This window comes from Callithrix jacchus, chromosome 19 (assembly GCF_049354715.1).
Source record: "Callithrix jacchus isolate 240 chromosome 19, calJac240_pri, whole genome shotgun sequence".
In the NCBI taxonomy this organism is placed as follows: domain Eukaryota; kingdom Metazoa; phylum Chordata; class Mammalia; order Primates; family Cebidae; genus Callithrix; species Callithrix jacchus.
The window spans coordinates 46,693,249-46,721,248 of record NC_133520.1 but is presented as its reverse complement, the minus strand read 5'-3'; the positions used below and the strand labels follow the sequence as shown (position 1 = coordinate 46,721,248).

The 28,000-nt window shown below is 36.6% G+C and overlaps 2 long non-coding RNA genes across 2 annotated transcripts in view; one reads left to right on the top strand and one right to left on the bottom strand.

Annotated features, from left to right (window-relative positions):
* LOC144580303 (uncharacterized) overlaps positions 1 to 28,000 on the bottom strand; it is an 83,614-nt gene that overhangs the window by 8,989 nt on the left and 46,625 nt on the right. The window lies entirely within an intron of this gene.
* On the top strand, positions 12,488 to 16,996 carry LOC144580302 (uncharacterized). The gene is made up of 3 exons (XR_013529590.1): positions 12,488 to 12,603; positions 16,289 to 16,351; positions 16,861 to 16,996. It is a non-coding gene; the product is annotated as an uncharacterized LOC144580302 (long non-coding RNA).

Below are 28,000 nucleotides of genomic sequence, written 5' to 3'. Positions count from 1 at the left end.
TCAAGAACAGCCTGGCCAATATGGTAAAACACTGTCTCTACTAAAAATACAAAAATTAGCTGGGTGCAGTGGTGCGCACCTGTAGTCCCAGATGCTTGGGAGGCTGAGGCAGGAGAATTGCTTGAACCTGGGAGGCAGAGGTTGCAGTGAGCTGAGATTGCACCACTGTGCTCCAGCCTGTGTAACAGAGCAAGACACTGCCTTAAAAAAAAAAAAGAACCATTTTAAGTTATTGTTTCCTTTTCTGTAATGTTTTCATTTTTCTTTTTTTCCTCTTTCCCTTCTGAAAAGTAAAATAAGTTACAAATGAAAATATTTAAAAATAGTAGGCCTAAAATACAGCTTCTTAAAATCTTCAATTTCCTAATTGCTTTGGTTTTCTTACTGTTTCCTGAGAAAATGCCTTTCTGTCATTCAATCTTCAAATGACATTAAGATTCGGGTGTTCCTTATTTAATATGCTGGCTTTCAAAAAGGGAGGAAAATGTAAGTGAACAGAGGAAAAAACAGTAGAATGTTTTTTATTATTTTACATTTTGTGCAGTCCATATACTACTGCCCCAAATTATTTGGTACAGAATACTAAGCATGTATATATTCTACATATTTGGCCTGATGAAATCAACATTCCTTTACAGATGATTGGCAGCTCATGAGCTTCTTAATATAGTTCATCAAATTATACTATTGAAAGAGAATATTTAGAAAGCATATTAATAAAACTGCCATTATTATCTTCCAAATGGACTATATTTTTACATCATGATTGCTACAAATATAATAGAATTTTGTCTCAGAAAAAAATCAAAATGTATCACCGTTTAAGAGTGTAATTTTTTTTGAGAAAGATAAGATTATTTCACTGAAACACTTGCTTAGAAAAAAAAGGTTTTGATGCTAGTGAAGACATGTTGATGGTTTGTTAACCTGTCTTTTGGGGCAACCTGGAGGATTCAGAAAGCAAGCGTATTGCTTCCTTTGGAGGTAAGTAACCATATTTTATCCTCCCTGATACCGCAACACCAAAGACATGCTATTCAAATATATTATTGGCAGAGGAGCCAAAAATTATTTGACTTTTTCTGTGTTTCTAAAAATCTTTTATTCATTCCCATCAAATTTAATTTGACTTTTTTTCTTTTAAGATCTTAAAATCTGGTAGCTACCCAAATTCTTTCTTATAGAAGATATTGACATTATTTGAATAAATGTTGAATTTTCTCTGAATTACAATGTTTATTTTTCTCATTACTCACACAATTTTTTGTTGGAATTATTGCTCATTTGCCTTAAAAATAACATCTGGCCAGGCGCTGTGGCTCACGCTTGTAATCCTCAAAGTGCTGAGACCAGCCTGGGCAATATAGTAAGATCTCATCTCTACAAGAAATACAATTAGCTGGGCATGATGGTTCACACCTGTAGTCCCAGCTATTTGGGGGGCTTAGGTTGGAGGATGGCTTGAGCCCGGTAGGTAGAGATTGCGGTGAACTGTGATCTCACCACTGCACTCCAGCCCAAGAGACAGAGCAAGACCCTGACTCAAAAAAGAATAAAATATCTGACATATAATGCTTCCAGAAATATTTTTGCCTTTTGCATTTGGATTATCCTAGATATTCCATCTACAGTATAATTTTGGAACTGTCTAATGTATGCAAAGTATATTGAAATGACAATTAGGTAACTATTTATTATTTATTAGTGTTTATTACTAAGTGTGTCACCTAACATCAGGGCTCAGTGTTTTAAAACTTGTTCATCAACATGAAAATGGCTTTAACAGCTTTACCTAATTCTCTGGCACTTTTTCAAAGACCATCTCCAGGCAGTTATGAAATCCACAAAATAGGTTTCTAGTGCCCTTGGCATCTGGTTTTGGACCATCACTCCTTATTTCAGGAAACCCAGTGCCCATCTGTTGTATTACAAAAAAGAACATCAAAGTTTTCTGAAATATTCGTTAATCTACCAGATAACTGACAGCTAAAAGCGTTTCACCTCTTAGTCCTAATTCCACTTTATTAATATTGGCATTGATAATAGCTGGTTTCTTTTCATTGCTTCCTATGTGCTAGGCAATCTAGATACTTTTCAAGTAATAATGGAAATGGAAGCTTATTTTATCTGTTCTTTCTGTGTTTCTCCATCTTAAGCGTTATGGATTGTAAAATGGTTGGTAAAATATTTTCAACAATTTAAAGAGGTACAGCATAGTATCACTGTGGAACCACTGGGACACAGAGATGATCAAAAGTAGTTCAAAATGTTTAAAAAAGACTGACTGTGGTGGTGGCTTAGTTTTAGAAACCTTCAGTTCTTTTCTACCAAAGATGCAGGTTTTACTTTTCTTCATAAAAAATACTGATAAAGAAAAAGGTGTATTTATAATGATACACATTTTAAAAAGGAAAAAGGAAAACAAAGCAAGAGTAAAATAAAAGATAAGAAATAGGCTAACGTGAAGCCAAATTTATCTGAGAAAATTAACATGGATGTACTCCCCACTCCACCCACTCTCTTGTCAAAGCCTTACAAAAATATCAGTGGTAACGAGGAAAAAAAGACTGAAGATGTGATTAGAGCTGGAAAGATGTTTAAGATATAACTTATCCAGTTCACACCACTGCCTGAAGACTACAGAGTTAAATTGATCATGATTGCTACCTAATAGGAACAGAGTATTCTAGGTTAAGGTTAGTTTTTGTTGTTTGTTTTTGCTATAGAACACCGCATTCCTTAACACTGATTTATTTTTAGGCATTTTATAGTAAAATGATTATTATTTAGAATAAAATAATTTGATTTCTTACTATTTCTATTAACTATATAACAAAGAGAATGAAATATAGTATGGGAAATATCAAACTTTTAATATGTAAATTATTTTTAGAGATATTTACTTCCAAAGATTGCTTTGCTGATTAAAAGTGATATTTGCTGACATGTATGAAGGACTTCCTATGTGCTAGACCCGCTCTAATTTGTCTAAATGTAATAAATTATTTTCTTCTTATGTCATTTTGAAGACGTATATCCATACAACTAGAAGGTATTGTGGTGGAAATCAATGATTCCAGGTAGTTTGGTCCAAAGCCTATGTATATTAACATATTATACATTCAAAATATTGTATATAGTAGCAATTTAATTTTAAAACAGAGCAGCCATATATCTGTCTCTAAGCTTAAGATGTAGAATATTACCAGTAGGTTTAAATCCTCCATCTGTTCTTTCTTCATTGCACTGTCCTCTCTCAGCCTTAGAGATAACCACTAACTTGAATTTGAATTTATGGCAATTGTTGCTTTGTTTTAATCTGTGCCTTCCTACATTTATGAGAAAAAGAGAACTGAGTGCATGGAGGTATTTTAGCAATCTCTGCTAAAGTTTGATTAGTAAAATGATAAAGGGGATATCACCACTGACCCCACAGAAATACGAACTACCATCCAAGCAAATAAACCAGTAAATCTAGAAAAAAATGGGTAAATTCCTGGACACACACACCCTCCGAAGGCTAAACCAGGAAGAATTCCTGAATAGACCAATAACAAGGTCTGAAGTTGAGTCAGCAATTAATAGCCTACCAACAAAATCAAGTGCAGGACCAGATGGATTCACAGCTGATTTCTACCAGAGGTGCAAAGAGGAGCTGGTACCATTCCTTCTGAAACTATTCCCTTTAAGAACTTTTCCTTCACCTTCTTCACAACTTGGCTAACCGGTGCGAGAGTCCTATCTTTTTACCTACGTTAACTTTCAGTATGCCGTTCTCACTAAGCATAGTCGTTTCTAGCATTAGATTTAAACTGAGAGATGTGTGATTCGTTTTTCACCTAAGAGGCCATTGTAGGGTTAATAATTGGCCTAATTTCAATATTGTTGTGTTTTAGGAACTATAGAGGCTCAAAAAGAGGCAGACAGTTGGAATAACAGGTTTAAACAACTTCTTTTTGTCTATAGCACTTTTGCTCAGCCATAAAAAAATCTGCTCTTAAATTATGTTTGCTTTGAAGTTTGCTTATATTCGTCTAACTAAAGAGTTTGTTATTGCAACCTCTGGGCTTCAACGTGATCACTTTTACATATTTATTAAAGCATTTATTTTCCATTTAATTATATGTAATTTTGTCACTTGGGCAATTTTCATTGAGATTGATTGGAGCCATGTTTGGTGTCTTTGTTATAGGTGTTATATACTTTTCCCTTTCTTTTGTACCCTAGAATTTTTTATACGATGTCTTTTTTTTTCCTTACACAGCTTCACTCTTGTTGCCCAGGCTGGAGTGCAAAGGCGCGGTCTTGGCTCATCGCAACCCTCACTTCCTGGGTTCAAGCGATTCTCCTGCCTCAGCCTCCTGAGTAGCTTGGATTATAGGCATGTGCCACCATGCCCGGCTAATTTTTGTATTTTCAGTAGAGACAGGTTTCTCCATGTTGGAAAGGCTGTTCTCGAACTCCTGAACTCATCCACCTGCCTCGGCCTCCTAAAGTGCCAATATTACAAGTGTGAGCCACCGTGCCTGGCCTATATGATGTCTTTTAAAATTAAAAATAGTATTCAAATCATGGGTGTACAGCTCTATTAATTAAAACAAGGTGAACTCATCAACATGCCCATTTTTAAATGAAGAATTAGAACATCCCAGTAACAGCTATTTAGTCTTTTCTAGTTTCTGCTCCCCTTCCCTAAAAGGTAGCCACTATTTTGAAACTTGATAGGCATAAATTCATTCAGTATTTACTCTTCTATGTGTCCTTCAGCAGATCGATTTCTGGCTGCTTGCGTGCTACATTGTGATTGTAAGATTCATCCATGTTGACTCATGTGTCGATATGTCAGTTATTCTCATTTTTATATAGCATGTCTTCCTTTTTTGAAATATACTGCATTTTATGAATCTATTCAATGTTTATGGACATTTATTTTTATTTAGGGACTGTTATGGATTGAGCCGTATAACTCCAAGTTTTATATGGTGAAGTCTTAACCCCCAGTACTTCAGAATGTGATCTTATTTGGAGATAAGCTCTTTATAGAGCTAATCAGGCTGTACTGAGGTCATTAACGTGGGCTATCCAACAGACATTTATGGAAGGAGACTGCCATGTAAAGACCAAACAAACCAGAAGCTAGGGGAGAGGCACATATATGTGATTCTTCCTCATAGCCCTCAGAAACAACAGCCCTGCCGACACCTTGCTGTCATGTCAGATTCCAGCCTCCGAGACTGAGACAACACGTTTCTGTTGTTTTAGCCATTTGATCTGCAGTACTTTGTTACTGCAGCCCTAGAAAGCTCATATAGAGACTATGAAAATATGGCTGCTATAAACATTGTTGCTCATAACTTTTATGGAACGTATGTATGCATTTCTATTGACTATATGCCTAGGAGTACAAATGTAGGTCATATGATACACGTTCATTTTGCTTTTGTAGATACTTCCATTTAGTTTCCATGGTAGTTATATCAACTTACACTCTCACAAAAATCACAGAAGAATTTGACATGAAGGAGATGACCGTTTGTAAAGGTTTTCCAAAACTTATCTGGTCAAAACTGGATCACAAAGCTAAAAAGATTTATTCAAGCTACTTGTATGAAGAATCACATTAGAGAGAGTTTGCTGATCAGTATAGATCACTGATTCTGTAGATTAATCAATGCAGTTTAAATGTTAACAGCACAGAATTGGTATGTCAATTTTAAGAAGAGATTCAACAAGTTTCCATAGATCATACAAATATATGTTTACCAAAACAGTCTTTAATCACTGACCTGTCTGATAGAGGTGAGTCTTCCTTACATTCAAAGACATATTGAATGTGAGGTCATGGAATCAAATCTTTAGTGTAGCTTTCTAGATAATTTTGTGCTCAGAATAGGAACTTGTCCCCACCCCAGTCCCTATGTCCTAAAGAGAGATTTACCATCCTGACACCTCTTAGGAGGAAGAAGGAAATTATTCCTAAATTACTAAACCTCTATGTTCTGTTAGCTCATCTCCTCTCAAAAAGTATTCTCAGAAATAATGCCGCAACTAGAGCTGGAAAGGATCTTGCCCAAAATGAAAGCAGTCAGGGCAGACACTCTTGGTTAATTGTATCCCTAAACATTTCACGTTATGACGACTTGGAATTTAGCATGAAGTGGTCTTATCTTGGAGCCTATAGGATATGTTTGAGATGTTAAACTGGCCAATGTGTATTATCTTTAAAAAATGAGTACTTATTCCCTTAAAGTAAACATCCTGAGGGGTTATACTAAACTCTTATATTCAATTGGATATCTATGTGAAGAAATGATGTTAGTGTTTGCAGGGTGAAACAATATCCACCCAGAAGGGATTTATGATTGAAGAGAGAGCATGCTTTTTGAAATAGAGCTTCATACTCTATTAACTTTACTTCCTTGTGTTCAAATAAATATATGCCTGCTTGTTGTATTATTTATAACTATTTTCCAGTGCGGTCTTGTTCAGTCTATGCCACACTGAAAAACCTAATAAAATTAAATTTTAAAATGCCATGTTCCACAATTAGAGGTCTCAGCTTTAAATTTAATATCACCTATCACCTTTAAATTTAATAACATTAAAATATGAAAAATGTGCATTCTTATCCACAGGCAGGCAACTGTTCGTATTAAACCACAGAACCCCAAAGACCTAATTAAATCAATAATAGCCTTTTCTGCTGTGTAGTCTCTGAGTGACAGTTTAATAAGGAGTGCTTTAGTGATTCTATAAATCAGAATGATGCTATCCTAACAAGATACACACAGCCCTTTCTAGAAACTTTCTCAGAAAACTTATTGCTTAGATGATTTCATGATTCCCCACTTATGTAACGAAATACATTTTTGCAACTTTTTGCTCTTGGTAAGTGTTAAAAAATGACACTTTCAGAAACAAGATTCTTTTCATTTTATTTATGAGAATAATGTTGCTGTGAAAAAGATGACTTTTAAGAATTTTGGGGGAAAATGATGCATTTAACTATGAATTGTACATCAAGGAATTTGAATGGCTTCAACAACCATGTTATTAGTGCAGACCATTCACATTATAAATGATCCCATGTATTCTGCTTACTATATTTCTCCTAACTTTGTTCCTTCACCTGTTATTTCAAGTCACGGGAATAGCTATTTTAGGCCCTTAAATGTGAAGCTATAATTTCTGAGACAGAGAGAGAATGAAGAACCAAAATAAAATGCTCAGTAATTCTCAATTGAGAAGTATTAGTTATCAGACGCATTTTTGACTTTAATTTATCCTTTAGGGTGAATAGTTTACATGTGTGTCAAAGGCAGTCCTAAGTTTGGGAGCTCCTTTGGCCTAGGTGTAAATCATTTGGTTTGTTCTAAAGGTAGCATCATTCTTAGGAGAGAGTACGAAAATGGATTGAAAAACATCCTGTGTTTTACTGAAGTCAGGGAAGCTCATCAGTCTAATGTTTAAAAGTTCTGTTAGATGCGTCCAACTACCTTATGAATATTTATGTGCCATTCATTTCCTATACATTTTATTTAGAATTAGTCATCAATATTCATTTGAAAAACTCTGCCTTCGAAATGAAATTAGCTCATGTAACAGTAGTTTACTGATTAACTGCTATAACCAGGGCACTGTACCAGGCATTATAATTCAAACATAATGACTTCAGGTAGCCTTACATTTTAAGAGTAAAAGCTACAAGTACAGCTTTCTGATACCGCCTAGAAGTTTATAGGCACAGTATAAGTTGATTAACATAACACCCTATTCAGACAAAGAACACCAGCTCCTGACATCCAGAGACTGGCCTGGCACTGACAGATAGGTCTTGGTGACAGCTGCTGAACATCAATGTCAGACAAGGCCACTTTGAGACCTTGACAAACTGAGATAAAAACCACAATCACTCTGTAATCATGTCTGAACACAGACAAGATATAAACATGTCCAAGCCACAAAAACGACCAAATATTACTCTATCCTGGAGAGTATGAGTGACTGCTACCCCTTTACCAACTACAGCTTAGCCTTGGTCTGTACTTCCCATCTTCTAGATAGTATTTATTACATACCCAGTCTTAAAATTACCCATACATCTAGACAGCATCCAATGCAGAACAAATCTTTGTTTTAAATCCTATCCCACATCTGATGACCCAAGCTTGAATCCTGCAAGTCATTTTCAACATTGTTTTAAGCATGTGTGCATTCTCCCTCCCTGAAATGACTGATAAACACAACTTGTTTAATTACAGGTGGTGTGTCTGTTTTTTTTTTCTAAAAGTTATTGAAAATAAAACACAACAAAAATAGCTAATTCCGTATTTCCTCAAAGCTGAGATGCTTTACATTGTAAGACACATTCTGATTTCATAGATACTGACTTATAAAAAGTATGCATCTTAGACTTGATGAAACACTGCATACATTTTTTAAAATTACATTTACTTGCTGGAGTTAGGGAGGATACCTTTGGCAAAAATATTAAATTTAAAAGTTGAAAGGCATCTTTTATTTTTTAAGCAAGACACTCCTTTTAAGGGTTTCTAAAATGCTCTCCAAGGAAAATGAATCTGTATATCATAAAAAGTAGGTTCTCAGTGTTATTTTTTCAACTAAAGAGTAAGTAAATATGTTATGGATCTGATATTTGTCAATCTCACCCACTTCCTGTTCTTGTAAATAAAGTTTTATTGGAATACAGCCATATCCATTCATCTGTATATTTTCAATGACAGAGTTTATTTATTGTAACAGAGGTCATATGGCCAGCAAAGCTTAAAATATTTGCTATCTTGCTCCAAAAGTTTGCTGGCCTATCTCTTAAATAGGGGGAGTGAAATCAGAGCAATTACCTGAACTGAACATATGAACACATTCCAGCTCATAACACTTGTAAAATACATTACTGTTTTTATGTAAGATATAATTAGAACATAATAAACAAAATACTGTGACTCAACATCCTCACTTATAAAATCAGCATAGTAATCTTAGTACTAATGTCATAGAGTTCTTGCAAGGATTAGGTATACTAACATATCCAAAGTGCCTAGAATCATGCTAGCATATATTAATGCTAATATATGCATCTTCTACTTTTGTAGTTGCTGATAATCACTAACAAAACCAGTAGCTATCCCCAGACTTCTAAGTATTAAAGTTCATTTACGAAAAATTTAAAAAAATGAGTGAGCAAGATAATAGCTAAATACTTGTAAAGTTGATTTACATTCTATCACAAGCCAAAAATGGCCCAGAATATTTTTTTTAAAAGATAGAGAGAAAGAGAATAAAAAAAGACAATTGCATGAAAAGCAAAGGCAATTATTCTATTGAAAACTGGGAAGTGATTAATAAAACTGTTTAGAAGCGACCGTGTATATGAGAGCTTTTCTAGAGTCTTCCATTTTTGGATTATGAACAGACATGAACACAAAAGAGTTTTGAAACACCCACACACTGGATAAAGAGGAGAAATTTAAATACAGCTACATGTCTGCCTCCTGAAAAAATATTAGCGTGGTAATTAGTCTGTTCTCAGACGGGGATTATATTTCTATGTCTTCCATTCTTACTTTATGGTAATTCTTAGAGGAGAAAACCCACGATTTTTAGGTAAATCAACTGGGCAGACAAAAAAATGTATACATTAAAATGCAATGAAAGAAAATGCAGGGTAACTGTGTGTAGTTTTACCAGTAGGCAAAAATTACATAAAAATCTCCTTAAAACATAAATAATTTTTACAAATATTTTAAAGACTGTTTATTAAGATAATATTCTATGTCAACTGAATGCAATTGAATATTTAGTTAATTACTATATATTATGAGTTGAGTTTAAAATTCTGTTTTTAGTGGCATAGATGCTTGACAACCTCGGCATAAAATTAGAAACTTCAAAGAGACTAATAAGTAAGTTGGATATGATCTATATTTGACACGATTTATTACTGTTAGTAATGATACCTAACACTTAATGAGTGTTTTTTCTTTCCCCAAGATGGAATTTTGCTCTGTTGCCCAGGCTGGAGTACAGAGGTGTGATCTTTGCTCACTGCAACTTCTACCTCCCAGGTTCAAGCAGTTCCCCTGCCTCAACCTCCCAAGCAGCCGGGACTACAGATGTATGCTGGGTAATTGTTATACTTTTTGTAGAGACTGGTTTTCACCATGTTGACCAGGCTGGTTTCGAACTCCTGACTTCAGGTGATCCACCTGCCTCGGCCTCCCAAAGTGCTGGGGTTACAGACATGAGTGTTTATTAAATGCTGGGTGTGATATTCTTGGTTATTTTCATTCTTTTGAAAGTCATATCAATGTGTGCATATAAACTGAGACCATCAGAGAAGGTAAGGAATTTGCTCAGGGCATGGCTGAATCTAGTTCTGAGTCATAGATACACACGCTCTACCAGTATAGTGTAAAATTGTCCATGCAATTAAATTTTGAGAGACTTGCTATTGTGACCACAGTTTGAAGCAATAAATTCTAAATGGCACAGTCAGGATTTCTTTTTGAAATCTAATGTTTGAAAATGCCAAAGTCTATATCTATATAAAAGTATACTCTGAAGAAAATTAGTATAACATTTTTTTCACAACAGGTAAAGCCTGTTGCAGGAAAGGGAAAATGATTTCAAAATGTAGCCAGCACAAAGTCATATGCTTTGTGTTTTATGGATTCGAAGAAGTAACAAGGTACACATTTAATTAGGAAAACAGACTGTGTTCAGAAATGTTGAGGAAATAAAGAGACATTGTTCAAAATAAGAGGAGGAAATAAGGTATTACTAAATCATTTCACTGTGCCCTGATCATGTGGTTTATCCAAGATAAATTCACTAAGTATATATTTCATTGCCGTTCTGAAGAAAATAGTATAAATTTCAACTCCACTTGACAAATATTGACAGTTTGTGCTAGGCTTACAGGAAAAAAATCCTATTAATATTACTCAGAGAGTTAGGTTAAGTCAATACTTTATTAGTGTCACTTTACCAGATGTGGGCACATTCCAAGTCAATCCTGCTTGTTATGTGTTGAAATACAAAAAGAATCATTTAGAGTACAGAAATATAAAAAGCCTCTAATGTAGTTTTATTATCAAATATCGTAAGTAACATAATAAAGTCCTATTAACATGAAAGTTTGTTTGGAAATTTATGGGAGGGTTAAACAACCCCTTAATAATTAATGGAATTGATTTTTCATCAAAGAAAGGCAATACTTTACTAAATATGTTTTTATTACTGCAGCAGGGTGGGGAAATATTATATTGGGAATTCTGTAAATTCCCTATACCTTCAATGAGATATATATTGTTTTCATAATCATAAAGAGAGTCTTGAAATCAATTGAGTGTTGTCTTTCTCTATTTCTCTTAACAAGAATGCATATAAAACACCCGGTCAAAGAAGGTTTTAGTACCGAAAACTCAGATAACAACAACACAGTGTTATTTACTTGGGGAGGAAAAGGGATATAGAAGCAGATTTCTAACGCAATGGTCAGGGAAGGATTCAGGGTGCCATGCTTCCTTTATTGGCCTGGCACAGCTGAAATTTGATTTGATGAAAATATTTGCCTTAGAGAAAACTTTGCCTATTCTCTTTATTACTAAGTGGTATCAGCTCTATGTTTAGAATAATACTATCTAAGAGTTCATTTAAATTAATATTCTTATATCATTTTCAAGTGTGACTTCATTGTGGTCATGTGAATTAAGCCTTTAGTAAGGTACACATCAAGTAGAGAATAATGCTAAGACTATAATTTTATATGCAGTAGCTGAATTGAATTTTGGATGCAAAGATATAATCAATGAATGAAAAGTAACAATGGACTTGTTACTTTATTTCTAAGTGTATTTTAATATTCAGCCTACCATCAGAACTCTATAGAGTAGAATAAATTGAGTATAATTTATTCAGATATATATCATAAAGTTATGAAATTTATTCAATAGACTTCACATACATTTCTTGTCGCTTTGTGTTTTTTTAATAAAGTGGCATGGAACAAGTATATAATATATAGAAAGACGTAGTCCTAGATAAGGATATTAGGAAGGCATTTTAAGAAAGAGATATATCTATATACGTTTATATGGAATGATTTTTAAATTATGTTATTTAATGGGAAAAATGGTGTGCAGCATGTCTGGTAGGCAGATTATAAGATGACCCCCCAAATCCCTGCTTTCTGGTCCCCAAACCCTTATGTAACTCATACCCCTTGAGTGTCGGTGTGGTCTTTGACTTGCTTCTAACAAATAGAAGATGACAAATGAGATGGGATATCATTTCCATTATTAGGTTACATATGATTGTAAATTCTATCTTGCTAGCAGATTATATTGCTTCTCTGCCTTTCATGCTTTGGTGTAATAGATGGTCTCTTTGGAGAGCTCTATATGACAAAACAAAGGGGTTGTTTCGGCGAATAGTCAGCTAGGAACTGAAGCCCTCAATCCCATCGCTGGCAATGAAAGCGTAGAAGGGGATTTTACTGCAGGGAGGTGTTGAAAAGAGACCCCAGGCCTAGATCACATCTTGATTGAAGCCTTATGGAAGCCCTTGAAGCAGAGAACACAGGTAAGCCATGGCTGGACATGCTGGAGATGCTGTATGATAATAAATATGCGTTGTCTTAGGCTGCAGGAATGGGCAACTAATATATATTTTGCTGCCTGGAAGCAGGATGTTTCCGTAAAGATCATGAAAAGTGTGAGAGTAGCATTGGAACTGGGCGGTAGTCAGAGGCTGGAAAGATTTGAAGGAGAATCATAAAGAAAGCCTAATCGCCTTGACTAGGCTCTTAGTAAAAATTTGAACTTTGAGGCTACTGCTGATAACGACTCAAGAGAGGCGTCTTATCGAAACCCAGAGGGACAAGGACTCTTATTTTGAAGTGGCAGAAAGCTTGGCAAAGTTTTCATCCCAATTATGCGGAAAACAGAACATTTATATAATAAACCTGGTCATTTAGCTAAGGGAATTTCTTTCCTTTTTAAAAAATTTATTTATTATACTTTAAGTTCTGGGGTACCTGTGCAGAACATGCAGGTTTGTTACATAGGTGTACATGTGGCATGGTGGTTTGCTGCATCCATCCCTCCCCTGCCCCCGTCATCTACATTAGGTATTTCTCCTAATGCTATCCTTCCACTCTCTGCTATCCCATCCCTAATCCCCCGCCCCCCGACAGGCCCCAGTGTGTGACGTTCTCCTCCCTGTGTCCATGTGTTTACATTGTTCAACTCCCACTTATGAGTGAGAACATAAGGTGTTTGGTTTTCTGCTCTTGTGTCAGTTTGCTGAGAATGATGGTTGCCAGCTAAGGCAATTTCTAAGCAAAGTGTTGAAGATGCCACCCCTCTTCTTGCTGCTTATACTAAAATGGAAGAAGAGAGAAATTGAAAGTTGAACTGTTAAATGAAAAAGAAGTTAGGGCTGATGATTTTTAAAGTTCTCAACTCCTCATATGGCAAAAGATGTGAAAATTAAGAAATTACCTTCACCCACTGTCAGAAAATCCTGTTGTAGAGATAAGGCCTAGACTAAAGACAGAGCTGAATGTGTGAATGGAAAAACATTTTGTTAAAACCTTGGAAAGATAAAGGATCAGAGATACTTTGTCACAATAAGAGTCATGAAAAAGAAATTAAGAGTATGCCTAATGGAGGCCTTCAGCGAAAGCACGGGCCTCCTAGAAAGTGTTAGGGCACTGTCCCCGGCCATCTCAGCAGAAGCCCAAGGTAGAAAAGGGGTTATCTAGATACAGTTGGGTATGTGTAACTACCTAAGGATGAAGTGAACTCCAGTGAAATTCACAGAAGGCTGAAAAATACTTGAGAAAATTGTATCACCAAAACATCTCCAGTTAAGATAGTTTGAACTGAGAAAGAGAGTATAGAAAATGAAAAAAGACTCTAGGACTTCCCTGAATTTTTGCTGGCAAAGAGCATACTGAGAAACACACTTTAGTGTGACACATATTACCCATCATTAAAAAACAAAAAGAGGGTAAGGCAGGGCGCGGTGGCTCAAGCCTGTAATCTGAGCACTTTGGGAGGCCGAGGCTGGTGGATCAGAGGTCAAGAGATCGAGACCATCCTGGTCAACATGGTGAAACCCCGTCTCTACTAAAAATATAAAAAATTAGCTGGGCATGGTGGTGCGTGCCTGTAATCCCAGCTACTCAGGTGGCTGAGGCAGGAGAATTGCCCGAACCCAGGAGGCGGAGGTTGCGGTGAGCCGAGATCGCACCATTGCACTCCAGCCTGGGTAACAAGAGTGAAACTCCGTCTCAAAAAAAAAAAAAAAAAAAAAAAAACCCACAACCTCTATATCTGGACCTGATTTTAGTGATGACATTTTAGACTTAGAGTAAATTTTGTAATCGCTTAGCACTCTTGGGAACTTTTGGAAATTAGGGGGAACATGTTTTGCGTGTGGAAGTATTGTGGACATTTTGAAGTCAAAGTACAGACTTTGGTAGGTAGCTTCGGGATGTCACCCAATATTCTTGCTTCCCGGTGTTCGTGGATTCACATAAATCTCACTCCTAAAGTAACTTGCTGCTAATCAATAGAATATCTCAAAGCTGAGGAAATACTACGTTCAGGATTAGATGTACAAAGACTTGAACTTTTCTTTGTATACCCTTTGCAATTTTTGAAATATTTTTCAGGTTTTGCATGTTACTAAAAATCATAATTATTTTTAAAAGAAAAATAATTTTTGTAGTTAATAATTAAAGTAAGTTTTGTAGTTCCCTAAACATCAGTTAGGGATTTATTGTATATAAAACCCACCCTATCATTTCTAACTTAGCTAAGGAAACAGCAAACAGCTTGACAGCTAAGATAGATCATTTTTAGTGTAAGAAATTCAAATGGGAGAATAATCAAGAACAGTGAACACCTTGGTTCAATAACTTGTCAGTGTTTTTGGAGTAAAGAAATCAAATTTGTGGTCATTTTTGTGTCTTCTGTTTGTATCAAGAAAAGACATTTTAATGTGTTAAGTTCTCAATAAAGGTTTAATTGGTAGATGGCAGAGCTTTTATGTTCTCATGATGGTTTATATATAACGTGAAACAATTGTAAGTTTATTAACCATTTGTTTGCATCATAGTAAAATTCTTAAATCTGATGTAAAGTGAACTGTGTGATATTTTTTTCTTCTTACACATGTAACATGCAAGAATTAGATGGTTGCTGGCTATGGTTTGAATGTGTCCTCCAAAAAGCATGTGTCGGAAACTGAATCTCCAATGTAATAGTCTTCAGAGGTGGGGCCTATGAGAGATAATTAGGTCAGAAAGATGGAGTGGAGGACTTAATAATGTTATCACACAAATGCCCTGTTTATAAAGGAAGAGTTTGACTTTTTATTTGTTTGTTTTTGAGAAGGAGTTTCACTGTTACCCAGGCTGGAGTGCAGTGGCATAATCTTGGCTCACTGCAACCTCCGCCTCCCAGGTTCAAGCAATCCTCCTGCCTCAGCCTCCTGAGTAGCTGGGTTCACAGGCATGCTCCACCATACCCAGCCAATTTTGTATTTTTAGTAGAGATGCGGTTTCTCCATGTTGGTCAGGCTGGTCGCATACTCCCAACCTCAAGTGATCTGCCTGTCTGGGCCTCCCAAAGTGCTGGGATTACAGGTGTGAGCCACCACTCCTGGCAGAGTTTGACATTCTTTGGTTGCCTCTCTCACGTTCTCTCTGTCCTTGTATTCTCCACCACAGGATAACACAGGAAGAAGGCCCTGGCAAGATGCTGGTTCCTGATTTTGAATTTCCCAGCCTCCAGAAACATAAACCAATAAATTTCTTCTCATTAAAAATTACTCCATCTCAGGTATTGCGTTGTCGCAGCACCAACAGACTAAGATGTCTCCTGTTATTGATTTCATTGTAAAAACATAAACACATATATGTGCCAGGCATCCGTGATGAACAGGAGAGTTTCCACTCACATGATATTTTTATTCTAATAAAAGAAAGAAATAAGCCACCAAGCATGTGTCGGTGTGGTAAATATTATGATAGATATGTGCATAGAGATGCTGATGGAGAAAACAAAGAGGCATCTATATGAGCCTATGAGATGAGAGACCTGGGAAGCTTTGCAGAAGCAGCTGACACAAGCTAAGATTTTCTATCTTCTCACATGATTAGTACAATTTCAAATCTGACTTTCATTTTGTCTGTAATTTTATTCTGAACTCTTCGCTGATATTTTGCTTTCTTCTTCTTCTTTTTTTTCCTTTTCAGCTATCTGATTTTGCCAGCAGCACATCCTGAAAAGACCAGCCATCTCTGCAGTGTGGAAAGGAGGTTGGTGATGCTAAGCCATAAAATAGAAGAGGAGTGTTGGAGAGGGGAGAAAAAAGGAGCTATGCCAAAGTATCTAAAAGAATGTCAGAGTTGGCATGGGAGGGTTTACAGGAGCAGCACAGCAGGACACACTCACAGTGGACTGGAGCAGATGGCGGAAAGAAGAAGATGAAATAGCTATATGTGTATATATATATATATATATATATATATATTCACACATATATTTAAAAGCCATGGAAAACAGCCCAATAAGATTGAGTAGGCTGACAATTACCATACCATATTATCTATTATTTTTAGTTTTCAGATTCCTTTTTATTTCACTCAGGGAGTGCTCCTAAGAATACCACATATTTGAAAAGTGGGATTTAGGGAAGAGTGGGTGAGTTTGGGAGAGATCAGAGTGACTCAGTGGAAAATGAGCACAGATGCTATGGCACACTGCCATCCTATCTTCCTAGGAGTGCACACAGACTGCCTAATGAAATTTTCTTGGGGGCTTGCAGTTGCTCCAGAGCTCAGCCCTGTGGACTCTACAGTGAGGCACCTCAACTGCTTTCCAAACAGTTTCTATCTCTGGGCACAAGAACAATCCCTGCTAGTGTTGTGACATCTATGGAAATCTTCACTGGTTTCTGTGAACTTCAGTATGAACAGAAGTATTTCATGATCTTTCTATGTGAAAAAAAAAAGATAATTCTTAAAAATGAAATTGTTTGCAGCAAAAAATGGAACACTTACTCTCAACTAGGAGTGAAACCTTGCACATCTCATTAGTCCAGTGTCTTCTTGTTAGTCCAGTGCCTTATGCAATGTAAGACTTTAGGTAGTATGGAAGAGGGAACACATAGGCCATTTATTGGAAAGATGTATTCTCACTCAAAACCAGCTGTCTAATGGCAACAGAAATAGTAAATACATGAAGTCTCGACTGAATGGGACTTTGGGAAGTATCTTTGAATTTCGGTATTTATATGTACCATTAGTCATTCTTCTGTTTGAACTAACCTCTCCCCAGCCTCACGTGCCCTCAAAAATATACAAATTAGTTTAACAAAATTAAAAGACCTTATGGGAATAATAGACCATTTAAATTATTTAATTATATGGAAGGTTGAAAGACCTTGTCACCAGCACATAGTCAGGCTTTAATTTAAATGACAGTCAAGGGAAAGGTCCTGTGGTGCAGATTGTTTTTGTTTTTGTTTGGTTTTGGTTTTTAGTTTAATATTTCTTATTTTCTTTTGCCAGGAAGCCAGTCAATTTTCTCAATTTCTTACATGGTACAGAATCAAGTAGACTCATGTGAATTAGTCAAGCCTTTAAAACTAGATTTTTTTTTTCTGTGAATCCCATATAAGCCCAAACTAACTGTCACAGAAAGATGCTTGGCATGACATACATATGATAAAGGCAATCATTGCTTGGGTCACTAGCAAGTTGAAAATGACAGTAGAGTGAGCCCAGAGGTAAAGGTGGGGTGTGGCCATAATAACAGGTAGAATAAACACCCATGAAATTTCTTGGAATTATTTGTTTATTTTTCAAGCCATCATGCAAATTATATATTTTATTCCACATTAACAGCCACTACCACTACTAATTTTACCTCTACATTTGCTGAATACTTTACATGCATGACACTTATAAACCCTGCATTTATTATTCACTTATCTATTTATTCACTTAATTTTATTTTTGAGATAAATTCTGGCTATGTTGCCAAGGCTGGAGTGCAATGGTGTGATCTAGACTCACTGCAACTTCTGCCTCCCAGGCTTGAGCCACCCTCCCATCTCAGCCTACAGGTGCACACCACCAAGCTCTGCTAATTTCTTTCTGTTTTGTAGAAATGGAGTTTTGCCATGTTGCCCAGGCTGGTCTCGACTCCTGAGCTCAAGCAATCTCATCACCTCAGCCTCCCAAAGTCCTGTGATTACAGGTGTGAGCCACAACACCCAGATATTTATTATTTATTTTAAACCTTTCAAAAACTCTTTGAGGTAACATGATCAATATCTTTATATTACAGATATGGGGAAGAAACAAGGGGCTCAAGAACTTCCCCACAACTCCATGCCTAATGACTGAAGGCTTTAAAGTTAAATTCAATTACAAAGCCATTACCTCTCTATATTTTAACATAGACATCATAATTTTCTTTACAAATTTTAAGTAATATTTAAACTTCCATTAGATATAAAATATTTATTCTTTACAACCTAGGTTAATATGTTATATTTATATACACTTATGTGTATGTTAAATATGTTTATAAATAAATAATAATATACAAGTAACCATCAGCATCTTTAATATAAAAAATAATTCTTTCTCAAATATTATTTTAGCATTGAGAATCTTACAGAAGTAACTGTTTTTCTTTTGGTCACAATAATGCTTGAACAGAGATGTCCCTTACTCAGAAGTCGTTATTGTTAAGACCGTTCAGGGCAAAGTATTTTCATGTCCCTATCCCTAATATAAATGGCTGTGTCCTAGATCTTCAACATGTAATTGGTATCTCTGCAGGGGAAGCAAGGGTATGATGCCAAATAACAAAATGATCAATAATTTTGGCAGAATTTTTTTTTAAAGCAAGATATCAGACTCATACACTGCTCACTACCACAGAGAAGGTCGACGAGTCATTGAATGACCCAGTCAACAGAATAAAGTTCTGAAAAGTTGGTGCAACAAAATTTAATACTAAGAAAAAAAAAAACAATAAATGATTACTTGTTATCACTGTAAGCGTACATCAAAAACACTCTTCAGAAACTTTAAACCTAGAAGAGTTCTAAGCTCTTTGGAATAGTAGAAATCTGGAAACTCTAACCCCACAGTCCCACAAAACTTGGCAGCCAAATAGCCATTTCTCTTGTAGATGATACATGTTTTCCAGTTCATCATAGTTTCAACTTCTCACTTCATTCACTCAGTTTATATGGTCTAACCTCTGTAAACTTTTCAGTTGGAACCAAGTTCTAGAATATGAGGTAGCATGTAATCATGAAAGGCCAATGCAAGCTTGGGAGCATTTTGCTCATTTTTTTTGTCTGTGTTTCCCTTAATAAGATACAGAAGTATAACATAAAATTGTTAAAAATCTAAAAATCTGAAAGCAAAATTAATTAGATTATACACAGAGATAAATACTGTTAGCATTTAATGTACTTCTTTTCTGTTGTTTTTCTGAGAAAGGATCTCTCTCTGTCACCTAGTCCGGAGTACCGTGACACAGCCACAGCTCACTTCAGCCTAGATCTCCGAGGCTCAAGCACACCTCTCACCTCACAGCCTCCCGAGTAGCTGAAACTACAAGCATATGCCACCATGCCTGCGAAGTTTTGTATTATTTTTGTAAAGACAGGATCTCACTTTTTTACCCAGGTTGGCTTTGAACTCCTGGTCTTAAGTGATATGCCTATCTTGGCCTCTCAAAGTGCTGGGATTACAGGCATGAGCCACCTGCCCGACCTAGCATTTAAGGTTCTTCTAGCTTCAAGATTTTTTCATATGGCACCACCTTGCACCTAGGAGGCACTCAAAATTTTTGATTCAAAGAATAACATAGCCAGAATTTATCTCTCAATTTCTTACATGGTACAGAATCAAGTAGACTTGTGTGAATTAGTCGAGTCTTTAAAACTAGATTTTTTTTTCCTGCGAATCCCATATAAGCCTAAACTAACTGTCACAGAAATATGCATGGCATGACATACGTATGATAAGGGCAATCATTGCTTGGGTCACTAGCAAGTCGAAAATGACAGTAGAGTGAAGCCCAGAGGTAAAGGTGGGGTGTGGCCATAATAACAGGTAGAATAAACACGCATGAAATGTCTTTGAATTATTTGTTTATTTCATCAATTGTACAATAAGAGTGTGATGGTGAAGGTCAGCAGAGGGAAAGTAGGTCAATGAATTAAGGTAGGATCCCCAAGTCTCCAAAGCTTGCACATGTGATGCAAGGAGCTCGCACACGGGATGCAAGTGTAACCAGTGCAAGGAGCTCACACACGGGATGCAAGTGTAACCAGTGCAAGGAGCTCGCACACGGGATGCAAGGGTAGCCAGTGCAAGGAGCTCGCACATGGGATGCAAGGGTAGCCAGTGCAAGGAGCTTGACACACGGGATGCAAGTGTAACCAGTGCAAGGAGCTCGCACAGGGGATGCAAGGGTAACCAGTGCAAGGAGCTCGCACACGGGATGCAAGTGTAGCCAGTGCAAGGAGCTCACACACGGGATGCAAGGGTAACCAGTGCAAGGAGCTCGCACACGGGATGCAAGGAGCTCGCACACGGGATGCAAGGGTAACCAGTGCAAGGAGCTCGCACACGGGATGCAAGGGTAGCCAGTGCAAGGAGCTCGCACACGGGATGCAAGTGTAACCAGTGCAAGGAGCTCGCACAGGGGATGGAAGGGTAACCAGTGCAAGGAGCTCGCACACGGGATGCAAGTGTAACCAGTGCAAGGAGCTCGCACAGGGGATGGAAGGGTAACCAGTGCAAGGAGCTCGCACACGGGATGCAAGTGTAACCAGTGAGGAGACACTGAAGTGATGATGTGTTAGGTAGCAGTATCCCAGAACGCTCGTAGAAAGTGGGGCTGTTGTACCAGAAGCTAAATTTCATTTGCAGTAAAGGAACCAGTATGATCAATCCCACATAGTTAAAGGGTTCTGATTACTCCTCCATGTTCAAAGGGTTAAGTGGTGGATCAAGTAATTCTGCAGTAGACCCCCAGGAACATCCAGTGAACTCTACAGTGATCTTAGAATCTGGTCTTCCCTCAGCTACCAGGCGTCCAAAGAAGTTAGATCCTTTCCCAATATCTGTCGGTACTCCATCAGAGAAGAAAAGGAAGGGAAGAAAGACCTTAAAGAGCGATTCCTCTGTTAAAACAAAGTAGTTACTTACAGAACCTCATTGAATTCAGGAGTAAAATAATATGTAAAAATTAGGCCAAATTTAATTTTATGAGTTTATGATTTCTCCACTACCACTGGACATTCTGATCAGATCCATTACAGAGACGATTTGTTTGTTTGTTTTTGAGATGGAGTCTCACACTGTTGCCCGGGCTGGAGTGCAGTGGAGTGATCTTGGCTCACTGCCACGTCTGCTTCTCAGGTTTAAACAATTCTACTGCCTCAGCCTTTCAAGTAGCTGGCATTACAGGTACCTGCCACCACACCCAGCTAATTTTTGTATTTGTAGTTTCACTATGTTGGCCAGGCTGGTTTCAAACTCCTGACCTCATGATTCGCCAGCCTCAGCCTCCCAAAGTGCTGGGATTACAGGCGTGAGCCACTGTGCCCGGTCCAGAGAAGATTTTAGAACTAAAATTTCCAATGAATTCTCTATTCCATTCCTCATAGTGTGAATGTCTGAACAATCCATGTGAGCACACAGTCATGGTCAATTCCACATTCTTCAGAACCTCCTTGAAACAAGACAGCACATCTTTGGTGTTATTTCTTCTAAATCATAAAGATTGGTTAATTGAACCTATAACGTGAATGACCACTTCATATAAATTATACTCTTTTACAAGAGGCTATTTATAAGACCCTCTCTACATTCCAGTAGGGAATCAACTCAAAAGCCCTTGAATGACAATTATAGGCCCTCAGAAAAATGAACCTTATTTGGAACCAAAGCTCTATTCTACAGACATCTGGGTCTGCTCTCTGAGGGGAAGCATTAAGCCTACTTATTATTTATATGAAAGATCTATTCCCAAAAGGAGAAAAAAAGGCACTTTTCTAAAGTTTAAAGCAAGTTCCTGACTTTTAACAACCAGAAGCAGTTTAATATATTCACGTGTCAAACTATAAAAGTTAAACTTTACCTTTTTTCACATTTTGTTGCAGTTTGGGATTATTAATGTTTTATAACATGAATCGTCTTTATTCAGCTCTTGTGTATTATGATGTGAGACAGGTAAACTTAGGAAAGTCATGCTCTGTGTAACGAGAATCTAAATTGCAGATGCACCTGTGTTCTGCAGCTTCCTACGACACCACACCTATTAAATATGTTTCAAACCCTATATGCGAGCCTGGAGGTCCCTTGTTAGAAAAAAACAGGGACATAACTTAATTTCATGAAGTTGATATTCTAGCAAAGCAGACACATTTCTTAAAAAATACAGAATTTTCTCTTGTGCTAATGGCAGATTATGTAATGTGTACCAACCTTTACATTGAGAATGGTGAGAAATACTAGAATATATGTTGTTAAAATGTGTTTGAACACATAGGAATGTTGCTATTTGATGAGAACTATGAGTAATGAAGCAAAAGAAGATGGAACATAAGTAGTTAAGCTTAGCATTTGGTACATGTTTTCCAAGAGGGACATCTGCCATTTCCTGAATAGGCAAATGGGAGGGTGAGATGCTGAGCAGTGGCAGAAGCAGGTTCCTGGGGCTGGAAGGAAAAATGGGAATCCAGATTATGACAAAGAGGAAAATCCTAATCAAACCACCATGACTTGTGTTGAGACCACAAAAATTTGTATTCTAAAACAGAGGTCAGCAAACAGTTTCCCTAAAGAGTCAGATAGTAAGTATTTTGGCTTTTCCAGGCCATACAATCTCTGTACCCATTACTCAGTTCTACTATTGCACCAGAAAAGTAGCCATTGATAACACTTAAATAGCTGGACGTCACTGTGTTTTAATAGAACCTTACTTCCAACAACAGTTAGCATGCAACATTTCTCTCACAAGTCCATAGTTTGCGGACCCCTACACTAAAGCATGGGCGAACCAGGCTTAAAAGGTAACAGAGTTCGCCTTAAATCATATTATTCTTGTAATTGAATTAAGTAAGGTATGAATGGATTTCTATCATCCACGGATACCTTTAAAATGCAGACTTAAAACCTAGGCAATACCATTCAGGACATAGGCATAGGGAAGGACTTTATGACTAAAACACCAAAAGCAATGGCAACAAAGGCCAAAATAGACAATGGGTTGCAATTAAACTTAAGAGCTTCTGCACAGCCAAAGAAACTATCAATAGAGTGAGCCATCAACCAACAGAATGGGGAAAAAAAAACATTTGCAAGCTACCCACCTAACAAAGGGCTAATATCGAGAATCTACAAAGAACTAAAATAAATTTACAAGAAAAAAAGAAAACCATCAAAAAGTGGATGAAAGATAGGAACAGACACTCCTCAAAAGAAGACATTTATGCTACCAACAAACATATGGAAAAAAGCTCATTATCATTGGTCATTAGAGAAATGCAAATAAAAGCCACGTTGAGACACCATCTCACACCAGTCAGAATGGCAATCATTAAAAAAATCAGGAGACAACAGATGCTGGAGAAGATGTGGAAAAAACACTTTTACACTGTTGGTGGGAGTGTGAATTAGTTCAACCATTGTGGAAGACAGTGTGGTGATTCCTCAAGGATCTAGAAATAGAAATACTATTTGACCCAGCAACCCCATTACTAGGTATACACCCAAAGGATTATAAATCATTCTATTATAAAGACACATGCACATGTATGTTTATTGTGGCATTGTTCACACTAGCAAAGACTTGGTACCAAACCAAATGCCCGTCAATGATAGACTCAATAAAGAAAATGTGTCACAAATACACCATGGAATACTATGCAACCATAAAATAGATGAGTTCATGTCCTTTGCAGGGACGTGGATAAAGCCGGAAACCATCATTCTCAGCAAACCGACAGAAGAACAGAATTTTAAACACTGCATGTTCTAACTCGTAAGTGAGTGTTGAACAATGAAAACACTGAACACAGGTAGAGGAACGTCACACACTGGGCCTGTCGGGTGTTGGGAGGCTAGGGGAGGGATAGCATTAGGAGAAATACCTAATGTAGATGACGGGGTGATAGATGCAGCAAACCACCATGGCACGTGTATACCTATGTAACAAACCTGCATGTTCTGCACATATACCCCAGCACTTAGAGTATAATAAAAATAAAAAATTTAAAAAGATGGTATTTAAAAGAGTGTTATTTTGATTTAATGTTAGACAAATAGGCCAATTGGACAGAAGACAATCCAGAAGCAGACCCAGACATATGGATACATGATTTATGACAGGAGTGACATTGCAATGCGTATGAAACCTCAAGGAAACGAATCTCAGATCAACTGTAGCACTAAGTGTAGACTGAAAGGGAAGCATCTCCTCTACAATAACACAGAAGAATGTAACGATCCTGAGGAGAGAAACACCTGGTAAAAGATAGGTAAAATGCTAGCCACAGAGGGAGTAATCAGAAAAGCAAACCACTGGGTTGAATGATATGAAATTGCCACTATTTGACTATTTTTGAAAAAGAATATTAATTTTATATCAGTAAATGTGCATTACAATTAAAAACTTGTTTGTTTAAAAAACATTAATATTACAAAAAGGCAAGCCATAGCCTAAATGAAACTGAGAAATTTCTCACATTCAACAGAAAGTTTCAAAATTAGTAAGAAAATATTATACATCTTAATAAAAAATTGGACAAGAGAATTATATAAGCACTTCAGAAAATATATCCACCTCCCCAATTTTATAATACAAAATAAAATATCAAATTCCTTAGTCATCAGGGAAAGAACCATAAAAAATGCAATGAGATATGACTCAATAAGCAGAGGAATACTAAAATGTAAGATATTGGCAAGGTTCTAGGACAATGGAAATTTCTGTATATTTGTTTCCATATATTTCTATATACTATAACTGTAAGTCACTATAATCACACTCAAAAATAATTTATTATGATTTATCAAATTTGAGATGTATACTTTTTGACAAAGCAAACCCACTCCTACCTTTACCAAAATAAGTATGTCAAAATGTCGACTAAAACATGAGTATAAGAATGTCATAAAAACAAAATTGGTAATCAACAAAAACTGAAAACATTAAAAAAGAAAAGTCTGGATAAATTGTTTAGAAGAATGAGAAAGAACCACTCACACAATTGCATAGATGAATTTTACAAATACTATTTTAAGTAGAAAAACTCACAAAAAATAAAACACAAAAATTTTTTAAAAAACAAAGTAAATGGTATGGTTGAAAAAGTTCAGGCCGGGTGCGGTGGCTCAAGCCTGTAATCCCAGCACTTTGGGAGGCCAAGGCGGGTGGATCACGAGGTCAAGAGATCGAGACCATCCTGGTCGACATGGTGAAACCCCGTCTCTACTAAAAACACAAAAAATTAGCTGGGCATGGTGGCGCGTGCCTGTAATCCCAGCTACTCAGGAGGCTGAGGCAGGAGAATTGCCTGAACCCAGGGGGCGGAGGTTGCAGTGAGTGGAGATCGCGCCATTGCACTCCAGCCTGGGTAACAAGAGCAAAACTCCGTCTCAAAAAAAAAAAAAAAAAAAAAATCTCTGAAATTAAGATATCTGATGAAAGTTAACAGTTGTTAATTTTGATTTCTTCTCATGGTACATACAATGATTGTGTTTCTCTCAAATGGTAACATCTAGGCTCAGCGAAGATGACATTTCAAAGGCTGTTAGTACTTCATATTAGAGTGGATCTAAAAGGTAAGGATCAGTCAGTTATCACAAACTAGATCACCAGGGTGGCATCTACTAAGGTGGGAATGTTGAAAGTAAGAGATTAAGCTGGAAGTTAGCTGGGGAACATGTTTAGTTTGGGACACATGCTTGAAATGCCGGTGCTTCTCAAGGTAACGATCCTATAGCATCTATTGATATCTGACATATTCCAGTAGAATGATCCAGCTTACTATTAGAAAAAGAAAAATCTTTGTGTGATATTGGAGATTGATTTGAGGGAATGATCTATTTAGGTATTTGAGGTTTTGTTCAGGAGCCATTGTTAATGTGAATATTTAAATACATGTATTTATAAGTCAGTATTTCAGTACATATTACCATAGTGACTCACATTATACACAGTCAACCTATGTGCTCTAAAGTTTCATTGACAAGGATTGGAACTCTGTTATTTTGTCTTTGCCATATGGCAGAGAATTTATTTTATTATTTATAATTTTCTAAAGTATAGTACTCTAAATGATAGGCTTCATCCTGTTTCAGACTTTCTGTTCAAATGTACAGTCAAGTTTTGTCAATAATGCAATAGGTTGATAATTCCAAAATTGTGATTGATATGGTTTGACTCTGTCTTCCCACTGAAATTCCATCTCGAATTGTAATACCCATGTGTTGAGGGAGGGACCTGTAATCCCATGTGTTGAAGGGAGGCGCAGTTTTCCCCATGCTCTTCTGGTGATAGTGAGGTAGTCCTCACAAGATCTGAAGGGTTTATAAATATCTGGCCTTTCCCCTGCTTACCCCTCTCTCTCCAGTTGCTTTGTGACAAAGCTGCTTTCTTCCCCTTCCACCGTGATTATCAGTTTCCTGAGGCCTCCGCAGCCATGTGGAACTGAGTCAATTAAACCTCTTTCCTTTATAAATGACTCCAGCTCGGGTATATCTTTATAGCAGTGTGAGAATGGACTAATACAGTAATGTATATGTGGTACAAGCACAATAATTTCTTGTATTTTTATATTGGCTAAGATTGTTCTAGTTTTCTTCACACATCAACTTTTTACATAGTTTGCCAATTAAGAATCCCCAATTATTTAATTTCTCTTTTTAATCATTCAGTAAAATTGTATAGTTTTCTTCATAGTGTCCTACACATTTCTTATGAATTATTTTTCTAGAAAATTTAAAGCAAGCTTGTCCAACCCACAGCCCTTTAGTCACATGTGGCCCAGGATGCTTTTGAATGAGGCCCAACGCAAATTCTTAAACTTTCTTAAAACATGATGAGATTATTTTTTTCAAGCTGATCAGCTCTCATTAGTGTTAGTGTTATTCTATGTGTGGTCCAAGACAGTTCTTTTTCCAGTGTGACCCAGGGAAGCTGAAAGATTGAACACCCTTGATTTAAAGTCTTTCTTGTTATTATCAGGTTTGTTTTATTTTTGTATTTGATTCATTATATTTATATCAGTGTAGTTGTTTCTTAAATATGAATTAAATAACAAATTGCTGGAATCCAATAATAAGATTTCAGTAACCTTATACAATGGATGTAAAAGACTCTAAATGATTTTCTTTGTTATAGGATGGTTCACAAAACCTGTTTCTGTTCTTTGAAATTGTGATAAATTTACCTATAAAATGCCTGGTTTGGATTTGGGGATTACTTATAAGAGGTGATTCCTCGAAAACTTCTTGAATTTGTTTTCTGTTCTAAGGAGATTTGCAATAACTTCTAAGTTTCAATGGTACTTCTTTCTCTAAACCAGTGGTTCCCATAGCCTGCAGTTTGCACTTGAGCTAGTGTAATAATGACCTGGGAACCTAGTAAAAGGAAGACGTTATCAGAAGATTCTGTCATGTACATTTTAAGGGAATACCAGAGGACACTACATGTTTAATAAACTTTCATCCTGATACTGATAATACTGATAGGCAGCCAGGTTTGGCGATCATTGTCTTAATCATTAACTATTTCACGTGTTCTAAACGTGCATTAGAATAGCTTTTCTTAATATTATACTAACTATACATGCCACTCTGTAGCTGGTCTTCTACCAGGGAGGCTCTGCAGTTCCATTTAATTCTCTGGTATTAGTTTATTTT